Here is a 23240-nt window from a genome sequence, read left to right as displayed (position 1 = left end):
CATTCGGCCCATCAAGTCTGCTTTGCCATTCAAACATAGACTGATCCAATTCTTCCAGTCATCCCCACTCCCGCTTTCACCCCATACCCTTTGATGCCCTGGCTAATTAAGAACCTATCTATCTCTGCCTTAAATACACCCAATGACTTGGCCTCCACAGTTGCTCATGACAAAAAATTCCACAGAAATACTACCCTCTGACTAAGGTAATTTCTCCGCATCTCAGTTTTAAAAAGACGTCCATCAATCCTGATGTTGTGCCCTCTTGTCCTAGAATCCCCTACCATGGGAAATAACTTTGCCATATCTAATCTGTTCAGGTGTTTTAACATTCGGAATGTTTCTATGAGATCTTCCCTCATTCTCCTGAACTCCAGGGAATACAGCCCAAGAGCTGCCAGACGTTCCTCATATGGTAACCCTCTCATTCCTGGAATCATTCTCGTGAATCTTCACTGAAACCTCTCCAAAGTCAGTATATCCTTTCTAAAATAAGGAGCCCAAAACTGCACACAATACTCCAAATGTGGTCTCACGAGTGCCTTACAGGGCCTCAACATCACATCCCTGCTCTTATATTCTATACCTCTATAAATGAATGCCAACATTGCATTCGCCTTCTTCACCATTGATTCAACCTGAAAGTTAACCTTTAGGGTATCTTGCACAAGGACTCCAAAGTCCCTTTGCATCTCTGTATTTTGAATTCTCTCCCCATCTAAATAATAGTCTGCCCATTTACTTCTTCCACCAAAGTGCATGACCATACACTTTCCAACATTGTAATTCATTTGCCACTTCTTTGCCCATTTCCCTAAGCTATTTAAGTCTCTCTGCAGGCTCTCTATTTCCTCAACACTACCCGTTCCTCCACCTATCTCTGTATCATCGGGAAATTTAGCCACAACTCCATTAATCCCATAGTCCAAATCAATGCCATACATCGTAAAAAGCAGTGGTCCCTACACCGACCCCTGTGGAACGCCACTGATAACTGGCAGCCAGCCAGAATATAGCCTTTATTTCCACTCTGTTTTCTGCCAACCAGCCAATGTTCCACCCACGCCAGTAACTTCCCTGTAATTCCATGGGCTCTTATCTTGCTAAGCAGCCTCATATGCGGTACCTTGTCAAAGGCGTTCTGAAAATCCAAGTACACCACGTCTACTGCATCTCCTTTGTCCACCCTGCTTGTAATTTCCTCAAAGAATTGCAGTAGGTTTGTCAGGCAGGATTTTCCTTTCAGGAAAGCACGCTGGCTTTGGCCTATCTTGTCATGTGCCTCCAGGTACCCCGTAATCTCATCCCTAACAATTGAATCCAACAACTTCCCAACCACTGATGTTAGGATAACAGGTCTATAGTTTCCTTTCTGCTGCCTCCCACCCTTCTTAAATAGAGGAGTAACATCTACAATTTTCCAGTCATCCAGTACAATACCAGAATCTATTGATTCTTGAAAGATCATCGTTAATGCTTCTGCAATCTCTCCAGCTACTTCCTTCAGAACCCGAGGGTGCATTCCATCAGGTCCAGGATATTTATCCACCCTCAGACTATTAAGCTTCCTGAGCACCTTCTCAATTGTAATTTTCACCACACAAACTTCACTTCATTGACACTCGAATGTCTGTTATACTGCAGATCTCTTCCACTGTGAAGCCTGATGCAAAATAGACATTCAGTTCCTCTGCCATCTCTGCGTCTCTCGTTAGAAACGTCATTTTCTATTGGTCCTATATCTACCCTCAACTCTCTTTTACCCCTTATATACTTAAAAAAACTTTCAGTATCCTCTTTGATATTAATCGCCAGCTTTCTCTCAAAATTCATCTTTTCCTTCCAAATTACCTTCTTAGTTTCTTCTGCAAGTTTTTGAAAGCTTCCCAATCCCCTATCTTCCCACTAGCTCTGGCTTCCTTGTATGCCCTCATTTTTGCTTTTACTTTGGCTCTGACTTCACTTGTCAGCCATGGTAGTATCCTTCTTCCCTTTGAAAATTTCTTCTTATTTGGAATATATCTGTCTTGCACTTCCCTCATTTTTTGCAGAAACTCCAGACATTGCTGCTCTGCTGTCCTTCCCGCAAACGTCCCTTTCCAGCCAACTTTGGCCAGTTCCCCTCTCATGCCATTGCAATTTCATTAATTACACTGAAATACCAACACATTAAATTTCATTTTTTTTCCCTCTCAAATTTCAATGCGAACTCGATCATATTGTGATCACGGTTCCCTATGGGTTCCTTAACCTTAAGCTCTCTTATCACCTCCGGATCACACAATCTAGCACAGCTGATCCCCTAGTGGGCTCAACGACAAGCTGTTCTAAAAAGCCATCCCTTAGACAATTCTACAAATTCTCTCTCTTTAGGTCCAGCACTGACCTGGTTTTCCCAATCCACTTTCATGTTAAAATCCCCAACGATTATCATGACATTGCCTTTCCAACACGCCTTTTCTATCTCCTGCTGTAACATGGTGTAACTCTGCTGGATAGTTGACATGTTGCAAATTCTATACCAATTACTCTGAACAACAGGGGAAAAGGTGGATAATGGGACTTCTGCAAGGATCTCCCACGACTGACAGCAATCACGGAAACAACAGGTTGTACCTCCTGGCAGCCAGGACGCTGTGCACCAGCCAAATTGTGACAGATTGAGAAAGTCCTGTATCAGCCAGCTGAGAGCTCTGAACTAGTTGCATGTGTGTGTGTTTCATTAGCACACTATATCATGTCTTGCAGCCAACCTAAGGAGCTCCCATCAATCAGAATAATCGAGACATTAAACTCCTATTATGGTGCTGAAATCCAGAAAATCTACTGGACTGGATTGAGAGAGAATAAGGCATTGGGAGCTGTACAACAGAGTTTAAAAGCTGGATTTTGTCTGTTATATTCTCGGCTTTGAGTGCACTCTAAATGGTTTAGAATGTCTGGGGTTATTTTTTTATATATACAGTGGGTCCTTCTGCTGTCAGAGAGAGGACAAGAACACAATGAAGGTAGTTCGCATGAAAGTCTCACCATTTATCAAATCACTTTTGAGAAGAATCACAATATTCAGAGTGACTCAGACGGTGCTGTTAAACAGAAAACCTTTCCAAAGCAGCCATCATTACACCTCCTCCCATCTGGCCTCTCGTAAGGATGCCATCCATTTCTCTGTTTCTCTGTCTCCACCCCATCAAGATGAGGCTGTCTATGCCCTGATACCTGAAATGATCTCTTATCATCGACGGAGCCCCCCAGTCCCAGACTTCTGCACTCACCCCACCCCCCCTTACAGAATAGGTAAGGTTTCCCTTGATCCTCGCCTTTCATCCTCCCAGTCTCCGCATTCCAGCACATCATCCTTCATCATTTCCGTCAGCTGCAATGGGATCCCACCAATATTCTCACCTTCCCCTCCCTGCACCCATTTCTGCTTTCTGCAGGGACCACTCCCTCCGTGAATCCCTGGGCTGCTCATCCCTCACCACCATCCAGCGAGTAAAGCAGCCCTTCTTGGTCAGGCAAAGATTCATGTACATCTTCTCCAACCTGTTCTGCCGCATCTGGTACCCTCAGTGTGGCCTCCTCCACATTAGTGAGACCAAGTCTAGACTAGGCAAACATTTTCCAGAACACCTGCGAGCTCAAGATGGCCACTGGGACCATAACAACACTGTTTCCCACTCCCATACTCACTTCTCAGTCCTCAGCCTTCTCCACCACCAGGGTGAGGACAAATGCACACTATTCATCTTTTGCATGATTTATTTTATGTTTGGAACTTATAACAATTTTTATGTCCTGCAGTGTAATGCTTCCACAAAACCACAAATTTCACGACATTCAGTGTGATAGTCATAATAAACCTGATTCTGATTCTACCTGCCAATGTCCCATACACTAAACCCACAGGGTTTCTAGTCTCTCCCCATTCTCTCCTGTTTCCATCTACCCAACTTCTCTTTCTTATCTAGCTCACTTTTATCCTCCTCACTTATTAGATCCCAGCATTTGCAGCCTCTTGAGTCTCCACTTATCACCTTTGATCCTCTGAATCTATCTTCACCCTCCCCTGCCATACCTGGCTCCATCTTTCCTGTCCCTGCCTATCACCCACCAGACACTGTCTCTCATCTCTACCCTTTCCTCTCCCCTAGCCAGGTCCCTCTACCTATCATCATCCTGGTTCCACCTATCAGCAGCCAGTCCCTGCCTCACCCCTCCCTTTCATCTCTTTCTATTGGCCATTTCTCCTCAACACTCTCAATCCTCATGTAGGGTCCTAATGAAATATTGATCCCTTTGCCTCCACATTCGCTGTCTGACCTGCTGAGTTCCTCGAGCAGTTTGTTTTTCACTTCAAACTATGGCATCTGTGGTCTCTAGTGTTGCTGAAAACCATTTTTCAATGGAGAGATGTTTCCTAATTTCTTTTTATTTATTTATTCAGGTAGAGCACGGAATAGGCCACCTACCAAACTGGCTTGCCCACAGAAAGCAAAGAGTGGTTGTAGACGGGTCATATTCTGCATGGAGGTCGGTGACCAGTGGTGTGCCTCAGGGATCTATTTGGGGACCCCTTCTCTTTGTGATTTTTATAGATGACCTGGATGAAGAAGTGGAGGGATGGGTTAGTAAGTTTGCTGATGACACAAAGGTTGGGTGTGTTGTGGATAGTGTGGAGGGCTGTCAGAGGTTACAGCAGGACATTGATAGGATGCAAAACTGGGCTGAGAGGTGGCAGATGGAGTTCAATCCAGATACGTGTGAGGAGGTTCATTTTGGTAGGTCAAATAAGATGGCAGAATCTGTATACTACTAAAACTCTCATGCTCTGTCTGTTTGTTTGTGACCTCCAATTAGCGCAAACGGTGCATTACAGCAGCACTTTTTTTGGCTAAATCTATTTAAAATGCACTAACGTACAGAATGCAGGCAAAGTTCAGAGTTATGTATGCATATAAAATTGCTCATTTGCCAAAAATCAACAGGCTCGCTTTCACCCGAGAGCCGATCGGCCATCACGGAAATTGGGACGTGACAGCCCGACACATGCGCACGGCCAGCCTCAGTAGCGATACCTACTGGAGCAAAAGTGCAGGGCAGCTCTATTTCGAGGGGGTCACATTCTGCTAACCACCATCAGCATGTGCAGGATTGGGACAGATCAAACTGCCACCCATCAATAAGAAATAATTAAATCTTATTGTAATGACGTCCTTCGAGATACACATAAAACCCTTTGCTGAAGTCAAAGGACAGCAGTGACTATATCACGTCCATTTAGGAGAGTGCCAACCACATCATCAAGAATAATCAGCATCCTTTGGTGTTGCTGCTTCGTATCTTCTATCCAGCATTAGGGTAAAAAAAAATGGTCAGCTTAATTATGCCGCATGGAAGGGGAAGGGGGATATTATGGTCAAGAGATGGCGCCAAACGTCATCAGGAAGCAACAAGGAGATGGAGAGAACAAGAATCGGATGAGGCCAGGGCCGCACGACTCCAGGATCAAAGAGTCAGGACAAAAAAAGATGAGAGAAGAAAAGGCAGAGGAGGAGAGGCATGCACGTCTCCAGGATCAGAGACAAACAACACACAGCAGAAGAGATGAAGAGATGGGGGATGAAAGGGCTGCACATCTCCAGAACGACAAAAATAAACCAGGAGGAGGAGAGAGGAAGAGACAAAGGAGCTGAGAAATGCACGTTTCCAGGATCAGAGACAAAGAACAAACAGCAGAAGAAATGAAGAAACGGGATGAAAGGACTGTATGTCTCCAGTATGACAACGAGAGGCACAAGGGTGGCAGATAAACCAGAAATGATGCCATCAAAACTGTCCTTCGTTAAACAAGGAGGAGTTTTATTTGCTTTGCTACGTGTCGTTCTTCTTTAATAAACTGAGGTTTTCTACTTCAGTTTCCAAAGCAAAGCGATAACAATAGCATTCAGGAAAATTTAATGTACATTCTGGTCACATCAGACTGCACTACCCTTCTCTCAAAGTGTCACCCTGTTGTCTAGTATAGTATTAATGGTAAGACTCTTGGCAGTGTGGAGGATCAGAGGGATCTTGGGGTCTGAGTTCATAGGACGCTCAAAGCAGCTGCGCAGGTTGACTCTGTGGTTAAGAAGGCATACGGTGCATTGGTCTTCATCAATCGTGGAATTGAATTTAGGAGCCGAGAGGTAATGTTGCAGCTATATAGGACCCTGGTCAGGCCCTACTTGGAGTACTGTGCTCAGTTCTGGTTGCCTCACTACAGGAAGGATGTGGAAACCACAGAAAGGGTGCAGAGGAGATTTACAAGGATGTTGCCTGGATTGGGGAGCATGCCTTATGAAAACAGGTTAAGTGAACTTGGTCTTTTATCCTTGGAGTGACGGAGGATGAGAGGTGATCTGATAGATGTGTATAAGATGATGAAAGGTATTGATCATGTGGATAGTCAGAGGCTTTTTCCCAGGGCTGAAATGGTTGCCACAAGAGGACACAGATTTAAGGTGCTGGGGAGTAGGTACAGAGGAGATGTCAGGAGTAAGTTTTTTTATGCAGAGAGTGGTGAGTGTGTGGAATGGGCTGCCGGCAACAGTGGTGGAGGCGGATACAATAGGGTCTTTTAAGAGACTCCTGGATAGGTACATGGAGCTTAGTAAGATAGAGGGCTCTCGGTAAGCCTAGTAACTTCTAAGGTAGGGACATGTTCGGCACAACTTTGCGGGCCAAAGGGCCTGTATTGTGCTGTAGGTTTTCTATGTTTCTACCAACTGGAGCACCCAAAGGAAACCCAGGTAGTCACAGGGAGAATGTTCAAACTCCGTGCAGACAGTGGCACCAATTGAATCCAGGTCTCTGGTACTGTAAAGCATTGTGCTAACTACAATGCTACCTTGCTGCCCCTCGCAATTTCATTCCTATGAATTAATTCTAAATTTAAGTACCACAGTCTGTTTGTTCTGGATTCTTCTGACAGAAACAGATGTAACCAACTTCATCACTTGCCACACTTACAAAATGCTGGAGGAACACATCGGGTCAAGCAGCATCTATGAAAATGAACGAATAGCCGATGATTCAGGCCAAGGCCCCCTCACCAGGATTATTTAATCCTCTTGAACAGCTTTTACTGATCAACAGTTAACATTTCATTTCTGGAAACAAAGGAACACAGTCAGTATCAACTTCTCCACTTTTAGAAATCTCATTTCTCTCCCTCTTTATCAGCCCGCCTTTCATTATTTTGGCTCAGGTTTTTCTTTCCATGAGTGCAGTCAGCTTTATTGGGCATGCCTCAAAGCTTTGCTATTAGCAACGCATATCACAGACAAAAAGACATAATGGGCTTTTAATTGCCACTGTAAGTCATTAGTTCTCACTCTATCAGACACTGACCCTTTGCTCTAACCATTCCTCTGCCAGCTTTTCTGCTACTAAAAATAACCTCCCCCCCCTCTCAATTCTGCTGAAGGGTATCCAATCTGAAACGTTAACTACTTCTCTTTCCTTTCTGCTGAATGCTTCCAGAATTTTCTGTTTTTATTTCAGACTTGTGCAATGCTTTTGACTTCCATTATTTTATTGGCAAGCACTCTGACTCTATGGAGGCTTCAATGCACAGGATTGAAAGAGGCTGCAGAGGCTTGTAGGCTCCATCGCGGGCACAAGCCTCCCTACCGTCAAGGGCGAGGAGGTGGCATCCATCACTAAGGACCCTCACCATCCAGGACATGCCCCCTCTTCCTTACTACCATCAGGGAGGAGGTACAAGGGCCTGTGATGCACAACTCAACGGCTTCTTCCCCTTCGCTATTAGATTTCTGAATGGTCCATGAACACCAGCTCACCATTCCTCTTTTGCACTGTTATTTCTCACAGCAACTTGCAGTAATGTTCCGTGTCTTGCACTGTACTGCTGTACAAAACAGCAAATTTCACGACATATGTCAGTGATAGTAAACTGCTACGCCACCATGCTGCCCCAGTGCTTCTTAAGTTTGCACTTTAAAGATGCAAGAAGTGTGAATGAATAAAAAAAAAATTCAACAAACCTTCAAAACTTTAAGAACAGTCACTGGTACTAAACATCATCACTCAATGATGAAGGGAAGGCCGAAGAGAATACATTATTTTTTTTAAATCTCGGAACTATTTAACTGTCCAAAAACCCGTGGAATTACAAGATGTCAATTGGGGTCAATGTGCATATTGCTATGTAATTGCTACGGTGTTGACTGATGGAGAGAAGGCGCCACAGAGTGCACAGAAACACAAAGGAAATGTTATCCATATGGATACTGAAACTGCACTGCAACTAGAAATCCACCCGTATTGCACTGGGGGAGGGGTGGGATGGTAAAACGCTAAGAACAATCTATTTAGCACAGTCAGTATGTCCTTCCCCTAGGGAAGACACAACTCAGAGCATGCAATCAGGTGAGCTTTACAGACCCGCAGAGTTCCTTCGCAGTAGAGGTTTTGCCAGACCGACATCCACCATTTAAGAGCACCTTCATTTTGTCACTCTTTATACAGTACAATGTACATACATACGTATATACTTATTTAGATACAGCATGGAACAGGCCTGTCCAACGCTTCGAGCTGCACCACCGAGCAATCCCCAATTTAACCCTAGCCAAGTCACGGGACAATTTGCAACCTACCAAATGGTACATCTTTGGCAGAGCATCCGGAGGAAACATATGCAGTCACGGGGGGAATGCACAAATTCCTTACAGTTAGCACTGGGATTTGAACCCGGGTCGCTGGTACTATACAGTGTTGTGCTAACCACTGTGCTACTATACCGCCCCACATATACCAGGAGAATTAGGCCACTTGGCCCATCGAATCTGCTCCATCATTTCATCAGGTCTGATCCATTTCCCTCTCAGCCCCCATCTCTTGCCTTCTCCTCGTGTCCCTTCATGCCCTGACCAATCAAGAATCTATCAACCTGTGCCTTAGATATACCCAATGGCTTGGCCTCCACAGCCTCCTGTGGCAATGAGTTCCACATATTTACTACTCTCTGGTGAATTCCCCCTCATCTCCATTCTAAATGGATATCCCTCTAGTCTGACGCTGTGTCCTCTGGTCTTAGAGTCCCCCCAACACAGGAAACGTCCTCTCCACATCCACACTGTTGAGGCCTTTCAACATTCAAAAGGTTTCAGTGAGATCCACCCCCCAGCCCCAAGATTTCTTTGTGCAATATATTTCTTATATATTGATTGTACAATGACTTAGTACAGAAATATGGAATGTTAATACGATGTACATTTGTCAATGTGAACAATCTGGGGGATAGTTTCTGGTGACCTGCATTCATTTGCCTTCTTTAGCAGTGCAATGCAGTATTTATAATTAAAAAAATTCATACGGGTCCTTAAGCAAAGAAGCAAGACAAAATCCTCCTTTTGCTGCATAGTGGCTGTTTATTACACTATTTGTCAATTTGCCTAAATTACGATTTTTTTTCGTAGTTCAATTTCAAATCAGTATATGGAGCTTCTGAAATTTGTTCCTCAAAGTTCCTTCATGCCGTGCAGATGTGGAGGACTGTCTGGAGGGCGGGGGATCAATGGGGGAGGGTCGAGTGGACAAGGGAGTCACAAGGGATCCCTACAGAAAGTGAAACGGGAAAGGGAGGGGAAGATTAGAGATAGTCAGAATGGGTTTCTGAGGAGTAGGTCATAACTCATGAGCCTGACTGAATTTTTTGAGGGTGTGACAAAGCAAATTGATGAAGGTAGAGTAGTAGATGTGGTATATATGGATTTTAGTTCAAAGTAAACGTATTATTAAAATACATATATGTCACTATATACAACTCTGAGATTCATTTCTTGTAGGCATACTCAGTAAATTGTAAGTGGCCCACAGAACATTGTGGAGTTTCACTGGTGCCATCTTCATTATCTTAGAAAGATTTTGGATAAAGTTCCCCATGGTAGGCTCACTCAGAAAGTCTAGGAGGCATGGGATTCAGGGAAACTTGGCTGTGTGGATTCAGAACTGGCTTGCCCATAGAAGACAGAGGGTAGTTGTAGATGGAGTGTATTCTGCTTGGAGGTCCGTGATCAGTTGCATTCTGCAGGTGTCTGTTCTGGGACTCCTGCTCTTTGTGATTTCCATAAAAGACTTGGATGAGGAAGTGGAGGTTTAGGTTAGTAAGCTTGCAGATGACACAATGGTCAATGGAACTGTGAATAGTATAGAAGGCTATCAGAGGTTACAACAGGACAATGGCAAGGTGCAGAACGGGGCTGAGAATTGATAGATAAGAGTTCACTTTGGATGGTTGAATTCAAAGGCAGAATACTTGTTATTGGCAGGATTCTTAGCAGTGTTGAGGAACTGAGAGAGCTTGGGGTCCGTGATCATAGATCTATTAAAGTTGCCACACTAGTTGATAGGGTTGTTAAGAAGGCATATGGTGTGTTGGCCTTGATTTCAAGAGCCATGAGGTGATGTTACAGCTCTATAAAGCTCTGGTTAGATCCCACTTGGAATACTGTGTTCATTTCTGGCCACCTCATTATAAGGAGGGAAAAGCTTTAGAAGGGTGCAGAGGAGATTTGCTAGGATGCTATCTGGATTAGAGAACACGTTTTATGAAGAAAGGTTGAGCGCTGGGGCTTTTCTCTTTGGAGTGAAGGAGGATGAGAGGTGACTTGATAGAGATGTATTGGATGATAAGAGACATAGATGGAGTAGACAGCCAGCAGCTTTCTCCCAGGGCGGTATTGACTAATCCTAGTCAGCATAATTATAGTATAGGGGAGATATTAGAGGTAGTTTTTTTTAAAAATATAGAGAATGGTAAGTGCATGGAACACACTATCGGGGTGGTGGTAGAGACAGATACATTAGGGACCTCATTGGCCTGATTTTATTCTCACAAGTCAATGAGTATGTTGTAAAAAAAAAGATCACTCCCTACTTTGTACATAGTTTTCTTCTTTTCATTGTTCCTTCTTTCCTCTCCTTTCTGTAAGTGTATACCTCAGGTAAATATTATGTGGAGATTTGTGACAAATATGATTATATGATATATATGTACAGTATCTGAAATACATCTTATGGAAATGTTTGTTTGATGATGAAATTCAATAAAAAAAAAATAAATTAAAAAAAAACAAGAGTCTTAAATAGGCACATGGATGATAGAAAAATAGAGTGCTATGTGGGAGGAACGAGTTAGATAGACCCTGTAGTAGGTTAAATGGTCAGCACACATAGTGTGCCGTAGAGCCTGTACTGTACTGTTCACTTTCTAACAATAATGACTACCTTTTAAGGTTCCTCATCGCATATAAAGCACCTTAGCATATTTTGGAACTGTCTATATAAATAAAGGTTCTTTTTTCATGCAGAAAACATAGTAAGAGATAATTGCTCATGTTCATTTTAAAAAACTGTAAATAATAAACTTAATAGCTTATCTTCACAAAGAAAAAAGATAGGCATCATGACAATTAGCCTTCTGGAGTTTGGAGTTCAATTGTAAGGAGTCTGTACGTCCTCCCCGTGGAATGTGTGGGTTTTCTCCAGGTGATCCGGTTTCTTCCCAGAGTCCAAAGAAGCACCAGGTAGTTTAATTGGTCATTGTAAATTGTTCCACGATTAATTTAGGGTTAATTGGGTTTGTTGGAGGTTGATAGGGTGGTTGCTAGCCCTAAGGGCCTACTTCACACTGAATCGCTAAATGAATTAATAAATAGACAGATAACCCCGAGATTAGCTCACACCGCCCATTATCAGCTGCTACACCACCATTCCATTGCTGATTTTCTCTTCTCCCATATCTTTCCTACATCCGTCACACATCTTGCATCCCACTGCATGCTCAGAGGTGGAATACTTGCCTTCCGCTAACTTGCAAGCTAAGGAAAAGGTCTTGGTGCACATTGTACATTGAGGGCACAACACAACATCTTGGCTCTCACCTGCCTTTCACAGTGGGGTGGCCTTACACAAAACGTGTGTTGGCTCAGCGTGTGCTCCTAGTTTAATGCATCTCTCCAGGCATGGAAAAAATAATTCGGTCAGCATCTCTTAGGTATTCTGCCTCAACACTTGATAGTACATATTAACAATCAGTTTGTTAAGACACCAGCTTCCCTTTTACCAGAATTAATCTGGGATAAATAATACATTTGTGATGGAATGAATTTCTCTGCAGTTGGACCCTGTAATAATAAGTCACACAAAGAAGTAGATTTATTTGGTAACTGTACATTGACACTTGCACGATAGTTAACTTGTTCCAATCAGGGTGTAAAACCACAAGGAAACATTAATTGTGTCCATTAATTACGTATTCATTGGACAACTCCCCAGCTATAGTAAAGTTTTGTTTCAGTAACTGTAAAGAAATAACTTAAAAGAACAACTTACTTAATGGCATATCTTATCTCAGTGCTGCAAGACAGTTCATTGATCTTTGTAGAGCCTCCGGAGTGACATGGCAATGTAGAGGTTAGCGTAACGCTTCACAGTGCCAGTGACCCAGGTTCAATTTCCGACACTGTCTGTAAGAAGTACGTATGATTTCCCCTTGACCACGTAGGTTTCCTTGCGTGTCCTGGTTTCCTCCCGCATTCCAAAAATGTACGGGAGAGTAGGTTAATTGGTTCTGATGGTGTAATTGGGCTTATTGGGCCAAGAGGGCCTGTCACTGTGCTGGTTCTCTAAATAAAAATAAATAAATAAACAAATAAACTGAGGTTTTTTTTGACAGTGTAGCCCCTGTGAAAAATGTCAACTTGAACAAAATGTTAGATTACTTACTTCTGGTGTGAACTGCTTATTCTATCGATGTAATTCAGCTTCATGTTTGAATGAACAAGCCATCATCTAGACAGGGAGAAAACAACTGTTGGGTATTGTACTTCTAACACTCCAGCCTACACATAAAATTGATCCACTCTTAGCACTTGGGATAGTGCACTTAAGCTGGTTTTAAGTGGGCAGAGAGAGAAATTGAGCTGATGCATTGAAGCCAGAGAATTGTAAATTCTTGCAGTTCAGAGAAAGAATCATGGATGAAAACTGAATGCCAACTAAATAATGAAGCAGATTATGGATAGTTTAATGGCATTTCTCGTAGTCCACATAAAAAAAAATCATTATCCTCTGCTAGCAGAGAAAATCAAGACAGGGAAGTCTAACGATTCAAACTGAAGCCTATTTGGAAACTAAAAGCCTTTAAGAAATTGAACCAATGAGTTGTCAGTGCAACAATGATTTGTAAAGGTAGGTATCATTTTCAGCGCATGGCTTCCAAAGTGATTCAAAAGAAATTTATTATCAGCAGCTGAAAATTCCTAGCAGGTTATAAAGTGAGTCTTCTGCACTTAAACAACATCCTACTGTCAAAAGAGTCACAGATCCCTATATTTCATACAAAATTAAATAAGCATGGGATTTTTTTTTAAAGTTATACCTTCTCATAAAGCTTTTGAGCAATGTTATTTATAAGGTGAGTGCACAACTCAAACCAGTTGATGAGTAACTACTGTCTTATGATGAACACCAAAGCCACTTAGCTTTTATTTCCAAGAAAAATCACTCCCCTCCCCACCAGATTGCAGGAATTTTGAACCTTATAAATCTGTTTTCATTCGTTCTTAGAAATGCTATACAATAAAGTTAGCCCAATCTCAGATTCAGAATGTTAGATAGGAAGTGAGATGCTTCCAATGATACCAGACACAAATGGTTATATCCAAAAGTGATACACTCAGGCCATTTCAGTATGGAATATCCAAGAAAAAGAAGGATAAATATGTTGTGGATACTTCACATTCTCCCCAACAGCAGCCATATAGCAGAATTTATAAAACTTCTGTCTAACAACAAGAATATTTAGGTTCAGAATTAGCCAATGTTTTTATATTGAAAAGTAACCAGAGGTGAAGGGCATTATTATGTCATCTTCCTCCTGAGAGAATTTATATGTATTTTTTCTCTTTAGGTTAGAAAAGAACTTTGATCTGAAATACTGTTTCTATTTCATTAGTGCCAAATGTTTCCATTGCTGCCTTCCTCTTCTTTCCATAGTTATTACTCTACTCTTGGTGGCACATGTAAAATCTTGATCTTGTGTGATCCTCAACTCTGTAATTTGGGCCAGTTCTCTGGAGTTTCACCCATCACGGACCACAGTGCTCTCTGTTGCTATTATACTGCATTAATCGGTGCTGCTATCATCAGTTTTCTCCAAGGATTATCATCTTGTTGTGGTGGCAAGGCTTGGGAGTCTCTGACATCCTGACAGCGATACTCTCTGGAGTTTAGTCATCTGGCACTTAGTTCCTGGTAGGGTCAGCTATGGCAGTAAGTTCAAAGGGGAGATTCCAGACGAAGAGCAATCCAACCAAAAAATCAACGGTGGAGTTGGTGGAAGATGAGGACTCCTCACAACAGTAGTGAAGGTGGAGGTCGGCTACAGCAGTGAAGGGTTCTCAATCATCTTGCACTCCACATCATTGGACTCTGACCCTGATCTGTCAAGGACAATGTAGTGGCTGCCTGTACATCAGCCTCCCCATATTAAACAAGGTCACATACTGGCATTTTCCATTAAGGGAATCCATCCTAGCATCCCAGACATAGGTATCCTGGATCAGCCCCTACAACTTCCTGAGGACCCACCAATGCTCCCTCTAAGGTTTGCGTGTGTGCATGCACACACATCTTTTGCTACCAGTGCACAAAGGAACTTAAACTGGACATGAAAGGTTGCTACCCTCTGCCTCGTTGGCATGTTAAGTATATTTTACGATCGTACACAATCACATTTCCTTTTCCAGTATCTGATGTGGACAACGTTGACAACCTGGAGTTTATGATGATTTCTCTGCAGATTTTAGAACGAGCTTACTTATACTGCTTTAGTTGAAGAAATTATTGATTAACTATGTTGAATTCCAAAGTAGCAAAGGACGCGAAGCACAGGAGAACTATTAGTTCATTTAAAGCGGAATGCCTTAATGAAACAGTAGACACTGCTACACCAAAAGCTCATGAGGTCAGGAATATGCAGCTACAAAAAATATTTATGTACAATAGAGAACCGACTTGTAAGGTCGCGATGCAAAAGTTGCTGGAGAATTTGCAAGTGGGATGAAGTGGAGGGATATTTAGAAATTTGTATTTTTAAAGCATCATTTAGCAAACAAGTTTCATACGGACGGTTTGCCAAAGCTGCAGTGATAAAATCCTTCATTACCCACTACAAGCCTGCAATGTACGTATTGTGAGAGTGCAGATGAATGAGAGCGAAAACAATCAAACCCAGAGAAGATCAAAGTTCTTAATGGCACTGTTTTGCTAGCTGTTAAAATTATTATCTCTATATATAAAATTCAGTGCTCACACATTGTTGTCACTGGGCAAAAAAATAACAGCACAAGATTTTTGCGCACACTGGTCGATACAAATTAGAGGGAATATTGCGACCCACCATTAGACAGGCCCTTCGGAGAACATCATACTCGCTTGAGTGATTACACTATTACTACTACCATTGTCATTACATGCAGATCAATTTTCTCTGGATCACAGTGGACTCTCCGTTACACTTTGGTCCCGTGTTTTCATTGGACAACCTTCAGCAAAATCTCCACCTCACACAGCTCATAGAAACCAGACCACCTTCACCAGTCTCACTGGTTAGCAAAGTTGCAGCAGTCAACAGCAAGTAAATAACAGGCTGCCAAACCTCAACACTGGAGGTTGCCACCTACTGTCACCTCTGCAACCTCTGTGTTAGATCCAGCCACGTGTCTCAATCTTCCCTTTGCTAAAAACTTGAAATTAATCTAGCAACTCTTCTCTTCTATCAAATTCCTTCTTCTGCATCCCTTTACCTCTTCTATCTATCACCTCCCAGCTTCTCACTTCATCCCCTCTCCTCCAGCTACCTACTTTCTAGCTACTCACCTACCACCTGTCATCTTGTACCACTTCTCCCTCCTTCCACCTTCTTATCCTGGCTTCTTTGCCCATCCTTTCCAGTCCCGATAAAGGATCTTGGACCAAAACATTGACTCTTTATTCCTTTCCATAGATGCTGCCTGACCTGCTGCGTCCCTCCAGCATTTTGTGTGTGTTATTCATGAGGACGATTGGACTAAAGTGTCTGTCAGAACAGCTAACTCAAACACTCATACTAAACAGACAAGGTATTCTGTTTCATTCTCAGCCCTGTCTTGGGGTCAGCTAGTGTTTAACATTCCTCGCCTGCAATATTAATACAAGCCAAAGTAAATGGCATTGAGAAACTTTTCCAGATCGTTAGCAAGCGAAATCATTATTGCTGATGAAAGAAAGAACTGAGATGTGCAATTAAGGCAGTAACAAGTGCGGGTAAGAGAAGCATAACATGCCAGTGTCCAGATATTTCCACATCCCCAGTGAAATAGCAGACAGGGGATGTCACAGGGTTATCTGAAATCTCCTTGTACCAATATTGTCAACTTGGTGGGTTAGTGAAAGATGGAATTTCTTTGCTAAGGCCTTTTAGCCTGCAATCTTACACAGGAACAATATTGCCACTTCCCTGTTGTGACCATGCTTCTTTCAAATGCATGTTCTATTAACTGGTCTGCTATCATTCTATTCACCAAAACATTTTAATTCAGATTCTTACCTTTTCTACTTGTTTTCAGATGCCCTTGGCGAATTGGGAAAGGCTAATTTGCATGCCCAAACTCATTTGATATTCAGATAGTGAATGGCAATACTCTTATCATCTTTGATAACGTAGGTTCTGCTTCAATTCTATCTTGTTCCCATTTCATCATATTCCTACTTACTTCAACATTCAGTTTCTTATACAATATCCTTTCTTCAGGTGGTTAGAAGAATGCACATTTCTAACTCCTTCACCAAGAAATTCAATTACACACTGCAACATTATTTATTTATTTATTGAGATACAGCGCGGTCTACCACGCCGTGCCAGCCAGCGAACCCCGATTAAACCCTAGCCTAGTCACAGGACAATTTACAATGACCGATTAACCTGCCAACCGGTACGTTTGTGCGCGGAAACCGGAGTACCTAGAGGAAACCCAAGTGGTCACGAGGAGAGCATACAAACAGTGGCGGGAACTGCACGTTAAGTGATTGAGTCCTTGAGAGGTAGACCCCTCTCTCCCCTCCTATCAGGCGGTCCTCTGTGAGTCTGATGTATATGCTTAAGGAAGATGCACTGTACTGCATACCAAACGGTGTGCAAATGAGATTTTGATATCTTTCAGCATTTATCTCTGAGCCGGCCTGAACTGGAATTTGTTAGTCAAAATGGAGGCGATTTTACTTCCTCTGATGCTAAAAAGCCTGAAGCTTCCATTAACTTAGACTCTCCTCTAAAGTAATTTTTTTTTGAGTTCACTCATTATTTGAACATTCCAACACTTAACACCCTTTCGATGAACGCCATTCCAAACGATCTCCGATCGGTTCAAGCATATAGAACGTAGAACAGTTTGGGGTAGCAACAGTAGCCTAGCTGTTGGCGTCACACTACTACAGTGCCAGTGACCCAGGTTCAATTCTGCCACTGTCTGTAAGGAGTTTGTACATTCCCCCCAAGACCGCATGGGTTTGCTCCAAGTGTCCCAGTTTCCTCCCACATTCCAAAGACGTACAGGTTAGAAGGTCAATTGGTCACATGGGTGTAATTAGGTAACACGGGCTCGTTGGCCAGGAGGACCACTTAGCATGTTGTATCTTCAAGGTCAATGTGATTGATCTTAACTGCTTTCTGAAAGAATATAGAAATTAGACCACAGAACACTACAGCACAGTGCAGATCCCTCATTCCACAATGTTGTGCTGACCTATGTAGACCTACTCCGTGATCAATCTAACCCTTCCCTCGTACGCTGCCCATAGCACTCCATTTTTTTTTCATCCATGTCCTATCTAAATCACTTAAATTCCCTATTGTATCTACCACTATCACAGTCCAGCAGTGTGTTCTCAGCGTCTACCACTCTCTGTGTGAAAAAAAAAACACCCCCTCTAACATCTCCCCTAAAGTGGCATAGTGGTCAGAGCAACACTGCTACAGCTCGGTGTATTCCAGAAATCAGAGTTCAATTCCAACGCCGTCTGTAAGGAGGTTATATGTTCTTCCCGTGGAATGCATGGGTTTCCTCCGGGTGCTCTGGTTTCCTCCCACAGTCCAAATACGTACCAGTTAGTAGGTTTACTGGTCATTATAAATTGTCCTGTGATTAGGCTTGGGTTGAATCGGGGCTTGCTGGGGAGGAGCACCTTATTTATTTCTAAATAAATAAATCGATAGATAGATGCCTCTAGTCATCTTAAACGGATATCCTCTGGTAGTAGCCTGCAAAGCACATTAGGTTACAGACCTCTCTACATACCCCTGATCCCAGACACTACTGAATCCAGTCACTATGCTGACTCACTGCCCCTTTGTCCTGTCCCATAAACTGATCTCCAAACCCCAACCCAACTGGCATGCACCTCCCACTCCGACTAATCCTGACGTGAGCTGTTCCTCAGCGCTGCCCTGATCCTGACTTTCCCGCCCTGCTCATCTACCTACGTCCCCAATTATCTTTACCATCCCCAACTCTGGGAATGTGGTCTGAGTGAACTTCTCTGCCCACCGTGCAAGGGTGAGGGAGATAGCCAAAAAGGCACAAGATCTGTTTAATTACACACGCACACACACGTACAGAGTTGAGCATCACATGACATTATTACGTTTTTGGGGAAGACAGTACAAAATTGGTTCAGAGCGCGCATGCAACACCATCTTACATGTGAGTTTCCCCCATCCGCTATCAGATTTCTGAACCCATGACTACTATCACACTATTCTGCTCTCTTTTTTGCACTATGTATTTTTTAAATATATTTTTGATTTGTAACTTACATATTTCTTATTGTAATTTATAGCATTTTTTATGTATTACATGGTACCGCAGCTGCAAAGCAACACATTTCATTCCATATGTCAGTGACAGTAAACAAAAGTTTTAACATGCCAAGAGTTGTAACTCTATGTCCTTTGTATCAGATGTTCTTCAATATTACTGAAGAGCCACGTAACTTATTATGGTCAACAAATTACATTCCCTCAACATTTTCTCATGTTCCCTATCATGCTTCAAATGTACACTCCAGGTTTTTCCTCACTGCTTATGTAGCAACAACATACAATTTCCTACTCCAAATCAAGTTCAGCACTTCCCGTTTGCTCATTCTTTCCTAGAAACCTTCAGAGCTTTGATGGTCATCTATAATTCATTACTGAAGTATTCACACTATTTACCGGCCGCTGTGGTACTCGCTATCAAAGCTTACATCATTAGCAAATTGGATAGCTTTTACTGACTCATCTCCGTGATTATATCAGGCAAGAGTAGGGTAATGCCACGGATGACTTCCTCTGCTAGCTCAAGGGGGTGGAACACCATCATCAAAACAGCACATTTGATACTTGCTTCTTGATTAAAATTCCTCACAGGGAAATTAGCAAACATAGGCATTTTGCTTTGCCTCGATTTCGCATGCAAAAGGTTCTGTTTATAAATGAGTAGATCTTCAGTGGACATGTTGGCGTTACTCTGATACCAGAACTTGCAACATAGTAATGGGCCCTTCACACCACCATGTCTGTGTCAACTATGACCTAGCTAATCCCATTTCTTTGCACAGTCCCCAGGTCCTGCTGTAATTGGCCTTTCTGTCATAAACTATTGCCCAAACCAGGGGTTCCCAATATTTTTTATGTCATGGACTCCACGTTGGGAACCCCCGGTCTAAACTGTTGTAATTAGCCTTTCCCCAGTTTAGCACTTTCTGAAGTCCACTTTTTATCAGTAACTATCTGAAAACTTAGGGAATTATGATCCCAAAATGTTCCCCCACTGAAACACAGATCATCTAATCATGCTCAATTCCCAATATAAGGTGGCTCCTTCTGTGGTTAGAAACTTCCTTTGATGTGACTAACAAATTTTGCCCCTTCTAATCCTCTGCAACCAAGGGAGTCTCAGTCAATATTGGGGAAATTAAAGCCACCCACTTTGATTATTCTGTCGATCTTATATCCTTCCATAATCTGCCTACATACCTGCTCCTCGATTTCTTGCTGGGTATAGGGAGGCCTGTAGTATAATCTGATCACAGTGAACCATTCTTATTCCTAAACTCTAGCCATATCGCCTCAAGATTCGGGGGAGTAAATTTAGGACGGAGATGAGGATGAACTGCTTTTCCCAGAGAGTGGTGTATTTGTGGAATTCTCTGCCCAATGAAGCAGGGTTGGATAGGTTTTTGCATAGTAGGGGAACTAAGGGTTATGGGGAAAAGGCAAGTAGGTGGAGATGAGCCCATGGTCAGATCAGCCATGATCTTGCTAAATGGTGGAGCAGGCTCGACGGCTCCTGTTCCTATGTTCTTATGCCTTACTAGATGAAGCCTCAGAACAGCCTCGCTCAGTGCAAGTGTGGCATTCTCTCCCACCTATTTCACACCCCTTCCAATCTACAACGTAAAGATTCCTGTCCACAGGATACAAATATATTGCGAATAAAACTTCTATACAACCATCTTATTCGAAAACTTCACTCTTAAAAGTGTCATGAACTTCTTGTGGATCCTAGGCTTGGAGAAAATAATAGGGCAATGAAAAGGAGTTATGTAGTTGTTTTTTCTTCTTTATGCATTTATAATATTTCAATTCTTCTTACGGTGCTTCCAGTGATGTATACTTCAATGACTATTTTAAGGAGTAATTTTTAGGTTAATATACAGCTAGAACTTCCATTTAGTGACAGGATGTGCGATCTACTTGATATTCCCACTTTGCATCATATTATGGAGCTTTCAGAGTGGCTGTATAGTTACAAAAACACAATACTTTCTGTCTTTATTCACCACTGTGGGCACTTAAAATGGTTTAAATACTAGGTTAATATGTTTTAAATACTGTAATATTATTATTGCGACTCTCTGACAGAAAATGTCATTAATGAAGGCGATTAAATCAAGATCTCATCTTAGATGATGTTTCATAAAGTATTGAAGAAGGTTCCCCCAATAATATGGACAACACCTTCCATCAAGTAACATCACTATTCTAAATTATTAATTCATTTATGTCGTCACCATAAATAGGACCCTTATGCATGCAATTGGTTTTCAAGTACTTTTCCGCTCCGTAGCAGTTAAGGACGTCCAATCAAAAAAAAAGTACATTTTTAACCAGTTACATAACTATGTGCATACATTAGAACAAATGCTGCCACATGTGCCAACATCCAATATCCCAGAGATTACAATTCATTAAAGTATAAACTTAAATTGCTAAATATTACATAAACTCGCTAAAAACAATACAATTCTGTAGATATATATTTGTAGAGATATATGTAGCCAGCAGATTAGGGAACCAATAATTTTAGTACGTATTTAGAGATACAGGATGGTTACGGGCCCTCCCACCCCAATGAGCCCGTACCACCCAATTACACCCATGTGTCCAATTAACCTCCAATACCGTATGTCTGTAGAATGTGGAAGGAAACCCAAGCACCCAGAAAAAACCCACGTGGTCACCAGGAGAAGAGGAATCATCTCATTTTTTATCTGACTGTGACCGTCAGTAAGGAGGTACAGAAGCCAGAAGGCACACACTGAGTGATTCAGGAACAGCTTCTTCCCCTCTGCCATCTGATTCCAAAATGGACATTGAACCCCTGAACACTGTTTATTATAATATAAATATAAACACTATTTATAATATAATGTTTTTATATTATTTCTGTTTCTGCACTACTTATTTTAACTATTTAATATATATTTACTGTAATTCAGATTTTTTCCTATATTTATTATGTATTACATTGTACTGCTGATGCAAAATTAACAAATTTCACAACATATGCTGGTGATATTAAACCTGATTCTGATTTCTTTTAGATTTTACACTAACTTTTCTTTAGTATTTGGTAGTTCTTTGAAAACTTACAGGTAGGCTTAGAGGAGTGTGGGAAACACCAACATAACAACAGTACTGTGCAAAAGTCTTAGGCCAGGGTATAGCCAGGGTACCTGAGACTTTTGCACAGGGCTATCGTAATGTTATATATTGCACTGTACTTAAAAATTCTTGACATATGTGGTGAGTGATGATAAATTCAATTCTAATATGAGGTACAGCTATATATGCCTTAGACTATGTATTTGTCAACATGGAACAGAGGGCAAGTTTGTAAATCTAGTGGGAGCAAAGGATGTTGGAAATGGCAAAGGTGGAGCATCATGGTAGGGGTGTGGGACAGGTAGCAGAGCAGGAGTGTCAGGGCGGGGGGGGGGTGGTGATGCGGATGCAGACACACCCAGCCCTGAGACATGAGGAAAAGTCGTTTGATTACAATCGGTTTATTGATCATTACAAAAGGTCTCTCTGGTGCTTTCTGCTTTCTCCCACTCTCTTCCCCTTTCCCAAACATGATTCCCCTCTCCCTGCCCCCTTCCCGCTCTCACTGCGCAAACGGGACACATATCTGAATCAGGATTATCATCACTCACCTGTATCATGGAATTTGTTTATTTTTGCTGTAATAATACGTAAGATTACTATAGTACTGTGCAAAAGGTAGCATCAGGCTACAGCTGCCACACAATAGAAAGAGTTATTATTAATAGGTTTTGTATTCTTATGATCAACAGCATGCAATGTTGGACACCCACCACCCAGGCCATGCTCTCTTCTTGCTATTACCATCAGCAGGAGGTAGTGGAACCACCAGGCTCAGGAACAGTTATCACTCTTCAACCATCAGGCTCCTGAACCAACGTGGGTAACTTCACTCACCTCAACTCTGAACTGATTCCACAACCTATGGACTCACTTTCAAGGATTCTACAACTCACGCTATCAATATTTATTACTTTTTTTTGGCTTTTTTTGTATTTGCAAAATTTGTTGTCTTATGCACATTAGTTGCTTGTCCGCCTTTGTATGTAGTTTTTCATTGATTCTATTGCATTTCTTAGTATTTACTGTGAACACCCGCATAAAACTGAATCTCAGGGTTGTATATGGTGATATATATGTACTCTGACAATAAATTTACTTTGAATGTACTCTGAATTTTTGTTTTATGTATAATGTTGTATGAAATAAACCAAAATAGACCAATGGTTTCAACTATTGGCGCCACGGCAGTACGATGCTA

General features: G+C 42.0%; 1 protein-coding gene across 4 annotated transcripts in view; it reads right to left on the bottom strand.

Moving 5' to 3' along the window:
* Positions 1-23240, bottom strand: part of rgmb (repulsive guidance molecule BMP co-receptor b) — a 211633-nt gene that overhangs the window by 63956 nt on the left and 124437 nt on the right. Inside the window, exons 3-4 of one of the 4 annotated variants that reach the window (XM_063068595.1) lie at positions 12796-12861; positions 12403-12695 (exon numbers count right to left, since the gene is read on the bottom strand). The exons of 2 other annotated variants lie outside the window; for them this stretch is intronic. The gene's annotated coding sequence lies outside the window, so the exon portion shown is untranslated. Of the gene's footprint in view, positions 1-12402; positions 12708-12795; positions 12862-23240 lie in introns of those variants that run through there. One more of the 4 variants, XM_063068597.1, reaches the window with a different exon arrangement.

Source organism: Mobula hypostoma, chromosome 16 (genome assembly GCF_963921235.1).
Source record: "Mobula hypostoma chromosome 16, sMobHyp1.1, whole genome shotgun sequence".
In the NCBI taxonomy this organism is placed as follows: Eukaryota; Metazoa; Chordata; class Chondrichthyes; order Myliobatiformes; family Myliobatidae; genus Mobula; species Mobula hypostoma.
This window is presented reverse-complemented; position numbering and strand designations above follow the sequence as displayed.